This window comes from Terrapene carolina, unplaced genomic scaffold (assembly GCF_002925995.2).
Source record: "Terrapene carolina triunguis isolate 2854851 unplaced genomic scaffold, T_m_triunguis-2.0 Scaffold84, whole genome shotgun sequence".
NCBI classification, from domain to species: domain Eukaryota; kingdom Metazoa; phylum Chordata; order Testudines; family Emydidae; genus Terrapene; species Terrapene triunguis.
In genome coordinates, this window is record NW_020664435.1 from 3,008,159 (window position 1) to 3,018,190 (window position 10,032).

General features: G+C 42.1%; 1 long non-coding RNA gene across 1 annotated transcript; it reads left to right on the forward strand.

Moving 5' to 3' along the window:
* The first annotated feature begins 2,524 nt into the window (after positions 1-2,524).
* LOC112116884 lies at positions 2,525-8,966 on the forward strand. Its single transcript, XR_002908931.2, has 3 exons — positions 2,525-2,632; positions 6,340-6,454; positions 7,985-8,966. It is a non-coding gene; the product is annotated as an uncharacterized LOC112116884 (long non-coding RNA).
* Positions 8,967-10,032: the final 1,066 nt, after the last annotated feature.

Here is a 10,032-nt window from a genome sequence, read left to right on the forward strand (position 1 = left end):
TCCATAGATCGAAATCAGCCTGGAAAAGTACACGGAGCATCAGAAACTTGGTTTACACAGTTCTTGTATTGATTTAATTATTTTGATTAGGCATATGATTTTTTTAAACTAAAACCATTAAATTGATACAAATCCTAATATGGACACAATTATACTACTATAACTTATCCCTTTAAGCCTATGGGAATAAGAATACCAGTAGCTGCATGTTGATATCTCTATTAACTGCAGCCACGCTAGTGGGGTTGTACTGCTTTAACTATACCATTATAGTTAAAGCTGTACAATTTTTGCATGTAGATAAGCCCAGAGAACTTGATTCATTTGAATGCTGACACAAGGTAGAGTGTCTTCTGATCCCTGGTAATAAATTACTCTATTTCAAACTCTATTTCAAACCATTCAAAAGTCTGGACCTCTGAATATCTCAGAGCTCAATCAATGAATTTCAATGGTAATAAAAAGCATATTTTTATTAAAAAAACCTCTCTCATTAGTGTGTCTGTAGCTATATACTTGAATTGCTCCGTTCAAATTGGAGCATGAAATAAGGATATTAGTCTTCATAGTAAAACAGATCAAACAAATATAGAGATGGAAGACTCACAGGTCATAGTAGTTAGGAAAGGAAAATACCTATCCTCTGTCAGTGTAGTATACAGTTCTCAACAAAAAATATATATATATATATAATTATCCAGTAGAGGGTGTTTCTTGATTGGAGAGACTGATTTACTTCTGTGATTACTTAAGCACCAAAAATAGTACTTTCTGCTCCCTCCATCTCCTTCCAAATCCTTACCTTGGGTATTGCAGGGTTTCTTTGTTTCAAATGGAAGATCTGCACTAAGGATCGTGGACAACTGGTTCTTTCTTTGCCTGATGACCATTTACAATTTCTCATGCAGAAGAGCAATTGTCTGTTCTGAGGATTCAGAGGAATACCCAAATACCCCCATTCCCTGGAGAAAAGTTCAATTTTAGTGTGTTTTTAAAATCTTCACATTTCCTTAAGGGTAGAGTTATAGTACTCTGATGGCTGGATTAGTTAATGAATGCTGCAATTGGGATCATGGCAGAGTTGTTAAAATTGGAGAATATCAGAAGTTGTATTTCTGTAAACAGTCAGGAAAATGTAAAATCAGAACTCATTCTGTAGCTGATCTACAGTGCATCTTTTACATTGAGCTCACTGGTGACAGAATGGCAAACAAAATTCATCTTGGAGAAAGTGGACAAGCAGGTCTATCTTGCATTTTTAATTAATTTATCACAATCAAAAGAAAAAAAATCAAATTAGGCTGTTTGGAGTAGGAGAAGGTGCTGTAGTCTAGTAAACTATATAGTCAAAGAGCAGTTCTAGTTTGACCTGGATGAGCAGATCATTTTTAAACAGACTCCCAAATTCCTACTTGTCCTGTAAGACGATTTTAGTAGTCTTAACTTTATAATCTTACACTTCAAGACACTTCTTTTACAGGTGACTACAGCAACTGATGTAACACTTTGTATGCAGAAAATTTTTTAGTGTGCTGAATATTATGTGCTGTATAAATGAATTTAGCAAAAAGGGATTTGTGCCATGGTGAAGAGCTCAGTTAAGTAACTAGATATTTGTTTTTAGAAAATGTATAGCACTATTTAAACCACAAAAAATGTAAAACTTGAAATTCCCAGAGAAAGTTATCTGCAATAGTAGCATGCATTTAAAAAAAGAAACTCTTGTATTATGCTTTGTCTACGTACACACACACACACACACTGCATTGTGTTAACTAAATTTGATTTTCAAATATATTTCATCTCATGCCAATTTATGCAGATACACTTAAATCCAAACTAAATTGATATAAGCCATTTGTAAACTGATATAACATTGTCAACAAAGGAATATGCACCAATTTAACTATAATCAGTTTTTTAATTTGTTTTAGTTAAACTGGTGCAATTTTTGTCTTTAGACAAGGCGTTAATCTACCATTATGTCTAACAGCAACATTTTGACTCAAATCTCATTGCCAGTAACTTTCTACCATAGCTTCCCTTTTCCCATCTCTAGAATTGAGTTGTAAAATGTAGAAAATAAGTTGTCAAAACAGGAAATTTCAAAACCCTAACCACTGCTGTCTTCTTCCCTGTTAAATGTCCCAGTTCTTTATTTCTTGCTTTCCTCTTTCTGTCTGCATTTTTCCTCTCCAAAGTTTTCTTTTCTTCATCTCTCCTTTTTATACTTTCTCTCCTGCTGTCTTTTACTTTAACTGAAAATTTAACTTTTTTAACAACCTTGAAGAGAACTACATTTTGTGTATCCTCCCTTTCCCTTTGATACTTGACTCTCTACTTCATTTCTTTTGCTACCATTCCATTGTTCCTCTCCTGCTCCTTCTTTTCCCCTTTGTTACTCCTGGGGGACTTCTGCCCCACTGCGCCATGCAGAATTTTGCAGAAATTAATGTTTTTTGCACAGAATTTCCTTTCCCTGACAGAAATGGGCTGCAGTGCTGCTGGCTGCCATTAGGGGCCACTGGACATGGCAGAGCCCAGCTCGCATATAGAAGACACTGCCAGAGGGATTCCTGGCAGCTGCAGTTCCCAGCACGCACTGGGGGAAGTAGGCGGCGGCAGCACGCAGGTAATTCCACACAAGCCTGGGACTGAGCATCAGGCTGTTTCTTCCTCTGGATCCCTGGGCTCTGAGGGGCAGGGGGTGGGTGTCTGGATGGGGGGCCTGCAGCTGGGTTCTGGGTAGGGTAACCAGACAGCAAATGTGAAAAATCGGGATGGGGTGGGGGGTAATAGGAGCCTATATAAGAAAAAGACCCAAAAATCGGGACTGTCCCTATAAAATCAGGACATCTGGTCACCTTAGTTCTGGGAGGCAGGGGTGCAGCTGATCTCTGTGGGGTAGGGGATTCGGGTTTATTGATGGGGGGGTCCCATGGCTGGGCTCGGGGGGGGGAGGGGTTGTGGGTGTCTGCTCCCCTGGCTGGGCTTGGGGGGGCAAGGGGTCAGAGAATGAACTAGGTTGTTATGGGGGGGGGGGGGGGTGTTAACTCTCTATTCCTGGGAGAATTTGGGAGGGGTATCTGTATTGTTACAGACATACTTGCTGATGGGTATTTTGAAATAAATTTCCAAAATAATTAAAACGGATGTGATTATGTAGTGTTATTTTTGGCCACACCCTCTCCTGTCTCCAGCTAGCCCCTGAGTCGGGCTAACCAGAAAACAAGGATTCAATTTCCTGAAAGATTGAGGTTTTGGAATTTTTGTTGTGATGGAGAATGAACCTGAGACTTTCTGAAACTGAGAGAGAGAATCTGTAAATGGCTAATAGCCCAGTTTGGGTGCTCATCTAAGATGTAGGAGATCCCTGTTCAAGTCCTTGTTCTACTTCATGAGTGCCCTAGTCACTGGGCTATTCCAGGGTGTATCTGGTTTTGACCAGAAATTCCATCTTGAACCTCAGAAATCTTTACAAGTTTTGTTGAAATTGATAAGTTTCTGTGAGAGGTTTTGGGTTAGATGAATCAGCAATTTCTAACAAAAAACATTTAGTCAAAAAATTCCTGACCAGTTCTATCTCTGACATGGCCCATGTGCTGCCGGGTGCTTCTGTGGCATTCACCCAGGTGTGGGCCTTATATTTGCCCTATGACTCCTTTGTGCTAGCTCTGCCAAGGCAAAGGTGTTCTCCCTCTCTCCTCTTTCTCCCTTAGTATTCAGTCTTCTTGCTTTTTCCAACCCTGTCTCTGCCTTGGTTTCTCTCTCTTTGCAATGGTCCCTTTTCCTGCCAAAATGACCACTAGGCAGGTTTAAAAAAAAGAAAGATACCCTCCTCAACATGTATATGCACTGGGGCCCCTCAGACTTGCAGATGTAACACCGACAGACCCCAGTCATCAGCGGGCAGGATCAAACAGGGGACCTCTAGAGCAGGGGTGGGCAAACTTTTTGGCCTGCAGGCCACATTGGGGAATAGAAATTGTATGGCGGGTCATGAATGGTCACAAAATTGGGGTTGGAGTGCAGGAGGGGGTGAGGGCTCTGGTTGGGGGTGCAGGCTCTGGGGTGGGGTTGGGGATGAGGAGTTTGGGGTGTAGTAGGTTACTCTGGGCTGGGACTGAGGGGTTTGGAGGGCAGGAGGGGGATCAGGGCTGAGGCAGGGGGCTGGGGCATGGGGTGAGGCTCAGGGATGCTGGCTCCGAGCGGCGATTAATCTAGTGGCTCCTGGAAGCAGTGGCATGTCCCTTCTTCGGCTCCCATGCGTGGAGTGGCCCCCGACCCACGGGGCCATGAGGCTGCTTCCAGGAGCTGCGTGGTGCAGACCTCGACCCTGTGTCCCGGAACTGGGCCATGCCGCAGCTTCCGGGAGCTGCGTGGTGCGGCGCCCCGGCTGGAGCACCGGAAGCTGCATGATGTGGCCCTGGGCTTGGCACCCTGGCTGGAGCAGGGCAAGCCCCAGACCCCACTCCCCAGCAGGAGCTCACATAAGAAAGGCTGTACTGGGTCAGACCAAAGGTCCATCTAGCCCAGTATCCTGTCTACCGACAGTGGCCAATGCCAGGTGCCCCAGAGGGAGTGAACCTAACAGGCAATGATTAAGTGATCTCTCTCCTGCCATCCATCTCCACCCTCTGACAGACAGAGGCTAGGGACACCATTCCTTACCCATCCTGGCTAATAGCCATTAATGGAGTTAACCACCATGAATTTATCCAGTTCTCTTTTAAACTCTGTTATAGTCCTAGCCTTCACAACCTCCTCAGGTAAGGAGTTCCACAAGTTGACTGTGCGCTGCGTGAAGAAGAACTTCCTATTATTTGTTTTAAACCTGCTGCCTTTTGATGACCCCTAGTTCTTGTATTATGGGAATAAGTAAATAACTTTTCCTTACCCACTTTCTCAACATCACTCACGATTTTATATACCTCTATCATATCCCCCCTTAGTCTCCTCTTTTCCAAGCTGAAGAGTCCTAGCCTCTTTAATCTCTCCTCATATGGGACCCGTTCCAAACCCTTAATCATTTTAGTTGCCCTTTTCTGAACCTTTTCTAGTGCCAGTATATCTTTTTTGAGATGAGGAGACCACATCTGTACGCAGTATTCGAGATGAGGGCGTACCATCGATTTATATAAGGGCAATAATATATTCTCCGTCTTATTCTCTATCCCCTTTTTAATGATTCCTAACATCCTGTTTGCTTTTTTGACCGCCTCTGCACACTGCGTGGACATTTTCAGAGAACTATCCACGATGACTCCAAGATCTTTTTCCTGACTTGTTGTAGCTAAATTAGCCCCCCATCATATTGTATGTATAGTTGGGGTTATTTTTTCCAATGTGCATTACTTTACATTTATCCACATTAAATTTCATTTGCCATTTTGTTGCCCAATCACTTAGTTTTGTGAGATCTTTTTGAAGTTCTTCACAGTCTGCTTTGGTCTTAAACTATCTTGAGCAGTTTAGTATCATCTGCAAACTTTGCCACCTCACTTTTTACCCCTTTCTCCAGATCATTTATGAAGAAGTTGAATAGGATCGGTCCGAGGACTGACCTTTGGGGAACACCATTAGTTACCCCTCTCCATTCTGAGAATTTACCATTAATTCCTACCCTTTGTTCTCTGTCTTTTAACCAGTTCTCAATCCATGAAAGGATCTTCCCTTTTATCCCATGGCAGCTTAATTTACATAAGAGCCTTTGGTGAGGGACCTTGTCAAAGGCTTTCTGGAAATCTAAGTACACTATGTCCACTGGATCCCCCTTGTCCACATGTTTGTTGACCCCGTCAAAGAATTCTAATAGATTAGTAAGACACGATTTCCTTTTACAGAAACCATGTTGACTATTGCTCAACAGTTTATGTTTTTCTATGTGTCGGATAATTTTATTCTTAACTATTGTTTCGACTAATTTGCCCGGTACAGACGTTAGACTTACCAGTCTGTAATTGCCAGAATCACCTCTAGAGTCCTTTTTAAATATTGGCGTTACATTAGCTAACTTCCAGTCATTGGGTACAGAAGCCAATTTAAAGGACAGGTTACAAACCTTAGTTAACAGTTCCGTAACTTCACATTTCAGTTCTTTCAGAACTCTTAGGTGAATGCCATCTGGTCCCGGTGACTTGTTAATGTTAAGTTTATCAATTAATTCCAAAACTTCCTCTCGTAAGACTTCAATCCGTGACAGTTCCTCAGATTTGTCACAGGCCGGCTTAAAATGGCTGACGGGCCGGATCCTGCTCTATTGCTTAGTGCATGAGCCAAAAGCCAATGGCTGTTAGCTAAGGCTGTAGAACAGACTCATTTTTTCTCTCTCTCTTTAAGTGGTTTCAGTGCCACTAGATGGGACAGAACACCACACCCAGAAGGTGTGTGGGTTACACAGACCTCTGGGATACCTGTCTTGAAGAGCTGTGGTAGCTTGTCATCAGCATTGATAGTAAGTGCCTTAATCATAACTTGGTTATCATTGATAGAGTCTTTAGAAAAGTGTTATTGCAAAATGTTAATATTATTAATTGTTTAATGTTGTTAAGGAAGGGCTTCAATGTGACTAGCACATAAAACCGTGTGTGACGGGGTCAAGACTCACCACTGCTGGCGCCTCCCGCTGGTTGCTCCAGGAATTAGCTCTGTCCACTGCGGAGCGCCCTCAGTGCATGGTGTCCTGTCCACTGTCCGTTCTGCTCTGTGACTCGCATTGCTCTCCGCTTGGCTGCGTCCTCTTCAGGACACTGCCTTCCGGCAATGCCCACTACTCCAGACTCACCCCTTTCCGGGGGGGGAGGGTTAACAGCAGTCTTTGGGACTCACAACTGCCTCAGTGCAGCCAGCCAGTGCAGACAACTGCAACCCACAGTCTAGCCCCTTAGCTCAGGGGTAAGTTGGCCACTGTCTTCTGTGGCCAGATGCAGTATAAGGAGAAAGGGGGGGGACCCAAGCCGACCCGTTTCTCTGGGTCCCAGCCTAGGGACCCTCTAGCGGCAGCCTCCTTCTGCCCTCCTTCATTCCCCTCCTGTCCGCTTTCCTTCCCTGGGCCACTTCCCCTTTGGCCCTGTACACCTCCTCGACCCTTTGTAGCAGGGCCCGCAGCCTAACAGGTAATGGGGCTGGAGCTCTCTCTTGCTCCCCCGAGCCTGCCCAGCATTGCTCTGTCCGAGGTGCTAGCTCCTTCCTCAGGAGCTAGTCTGTCTTCCTTGCCAGTCAGGGAGAGACTGCCTCTGTGTCCTCCTGCTAGGCAGCCTTTATATAGGGCCTCGCCCAGCCCTGATTGGCTGCCTCTGCCCTGTCCTGATTGGCTCCTTACCGGCCTTTGTTGATTGACTGCCGGCCTGAGCAGCCTCAAAGGCCTGTTCCAACCCTTTTTTCACCACAACATGTAAATACCTCTTGCTTTAGTGATATCTACTAAATATTCCTATCAAGCAGGTGAATAGTAATATTTAGCATATAAATAAATTCTTATCGGTTGTATTTATTTTAGGTCCTTTGAAGTCATGGGTCCTGGGCTCCCATTCATGCACCATGCTATGACATCAAAGCTGCCAAGTACTTCTCCTGGAGGATTAAGATAGCCTATGGGTGAATGGAGTAAGATAATTTTTTTAAAATATAGGGTTCTGAGATTGCTCAGTTGAAATTAATAAGCGTTTTGCCACAAATTCCAATGAGAGCAGGATCAGGCCCTTGGTGTAGGAGCTAAACCATGTACCAGTGTTTTTTTGTGATAGCTGTGACATCATAGCAAAGTGCATGCTGGGATACCAGAAGAACAGTGTCTAGCAACTTTTGTGTTCTTGAAAAGGGGGAAAAAATTGAATGCATGATCCAAAGCTTGTTGAAGTCAGGGGAATCTTTTCATTGACTTCAGTGGGGTGTTTAAGGAGTGAATGTGCTTTCTACACCCTAAGCCTAATTAATGGGTACATTCCTCACAATTGTTGAAGTAAATGTTTTTTTTTATTTGCAGGTCACCTTAAAAATATGGACATATTTGATCAAAGTCCAACAATTCTGAATTTATCTTGGCAGGTTGTTTAGCTCAGGAAAGTACTACCATAGTAATAAAGATATTGTCTTTAGTCCATTAACTAATTCATGTGGAAAAATTCTGAAGATCATGTAGTGTAATGTCAGCAAAGAATTCCCCATGCTTGAAAAATTACCTTTCCAAGCTCTGTGCAGCTTTGTCTTCAGTATTTGTCCTATTGTCTTCAGAATATTTCTGTTACTAGTATCTCAGACTGTATAATGTCATCTTTCTTTGCATTTTCTAAGTTCCTTTCTGATAAGTTAGTAAGTTCCTTACTAAGCAACTGCTGCATCAGAATTGCAAAAGAATGTATGTGATTTTGTTATGGAGTGAACAAGAACCACAATGCAATACAAAGCAAGAGTTGACGGGCACTTGGAGGATGGTATAATTTCATCCTGTTGTCACAAATAGATCAGAAGTGTTATTCTTGAATTCAGCAATGACTTGAAGTTGTTGATGTGAATTTTCTGGACACTGCAACTGCATCAGCTGATTTTAAGGGCTCATAACACAAAGACTGAGTTACATCACGACAGTTACTAAGGACTGTGTAGTGACTTCAGTCTGCTCACGGAGTGAAGGCAGTATATGGCTCTAAAATATTCTGTAATGCCTGATAGATTTATACCTCAGGGAATCCCTTATATGAAGAATGTTGTTCATTTTAGACCCCAAAATTACAGCTATTCTACATGAACGTGCTGGTATTGCAGCTTTTATTGTTGTAAATTATTTATCTCAGATAAGTTGAATCTTTATTATAAAAAGTTTTGCTCTGAGGAAATTAATCCCACAATGTTTAAAGCTTGTTGCTGTATCTGTCATTTTGTCCTTTTTGGGGCAGGAGGAAGGGTTCTGTACTTGAGCCTTGGGAGATTGAGGTACATACCAATAAATGCCAGTTACTTTTTTGAAACTGTTTTTGAAAACTCATCTAATACCTCACATTATCTTACCAAACAGTCTCATTCCCAAAAGAAAACAGCCACACAATTTGGAGAGAGAGAAAAGATTACGGTTTTTCTGGCGTGGCTTATAATTATAACTAAATTCAGAGACACGTTGCACAAATGAGAACATGGCCAGAGGACAGATTCTAAAGCCAAGGCAGTTAAGCCGCTATACAAACGCAAGAGACAGACAGACAGACATCAGTCGTGTGATGTGACTGGGGTAGTTTATTTGCCACTTCAGGGAAGGAAATCAGCCAATGAGAGGTAGATGTTCACAAACCCAAAGAGTCACGTAACAAACAATCTTGTAACTCAAGCCACCCTTTCTGATGAATTTGACTGTGCATTATACACTAGAGAACTTGTCTTATCTATTATTTACTCCTTTTATGGCATTTACACTTCTACATTTAATAATTTTATATGAGTGTCTTTCATCTGAGGATTTCTAAGTGTTTTACAAACACTAATTATTCCTCACAGATAGGCTGTTGTTATTCTCATTTTACTCATAAGGAACCTGAAGCACAAAGTTCTGCAAGGTCATTCAAAGCTTCTCAGATGTGTGCTCTAACACTAGACCCTACTGCCTTCCATGACACGGAGTGGTATAATGGATTGATCAGCACTCATTGCGGATATATGTATTTAGAGTGTTTGTGTATATTTAATTGCTTTTCCAGGTACAGTATATGATATGAAATTAGCATGGCGTTTTTCCTTCCTTATATGTGTAATGAGATGAGTTATGCCAGCAAAGTTCTAAGAATATTTATTAGTAGTGGTTGCTGCTGGAGCAGAGGAGAAAGCTCAGACATTTTTGTTACCTTTATGATTTAAAAAATATTTACTGTCATGGTGACTAAATTATAAAAAATAAATCTTTAGTATCCAGAGGATATTGCCCAACATATGTCATTTTAAAGTGGGTGAAATTTTGGGCCCATATTACTTGCTAATTTTATGGTGTTCGGGGTCTTTAGCTTACTTCTGATGCTTACTCAATAAAGACCTGATCCTGCAAGGTAC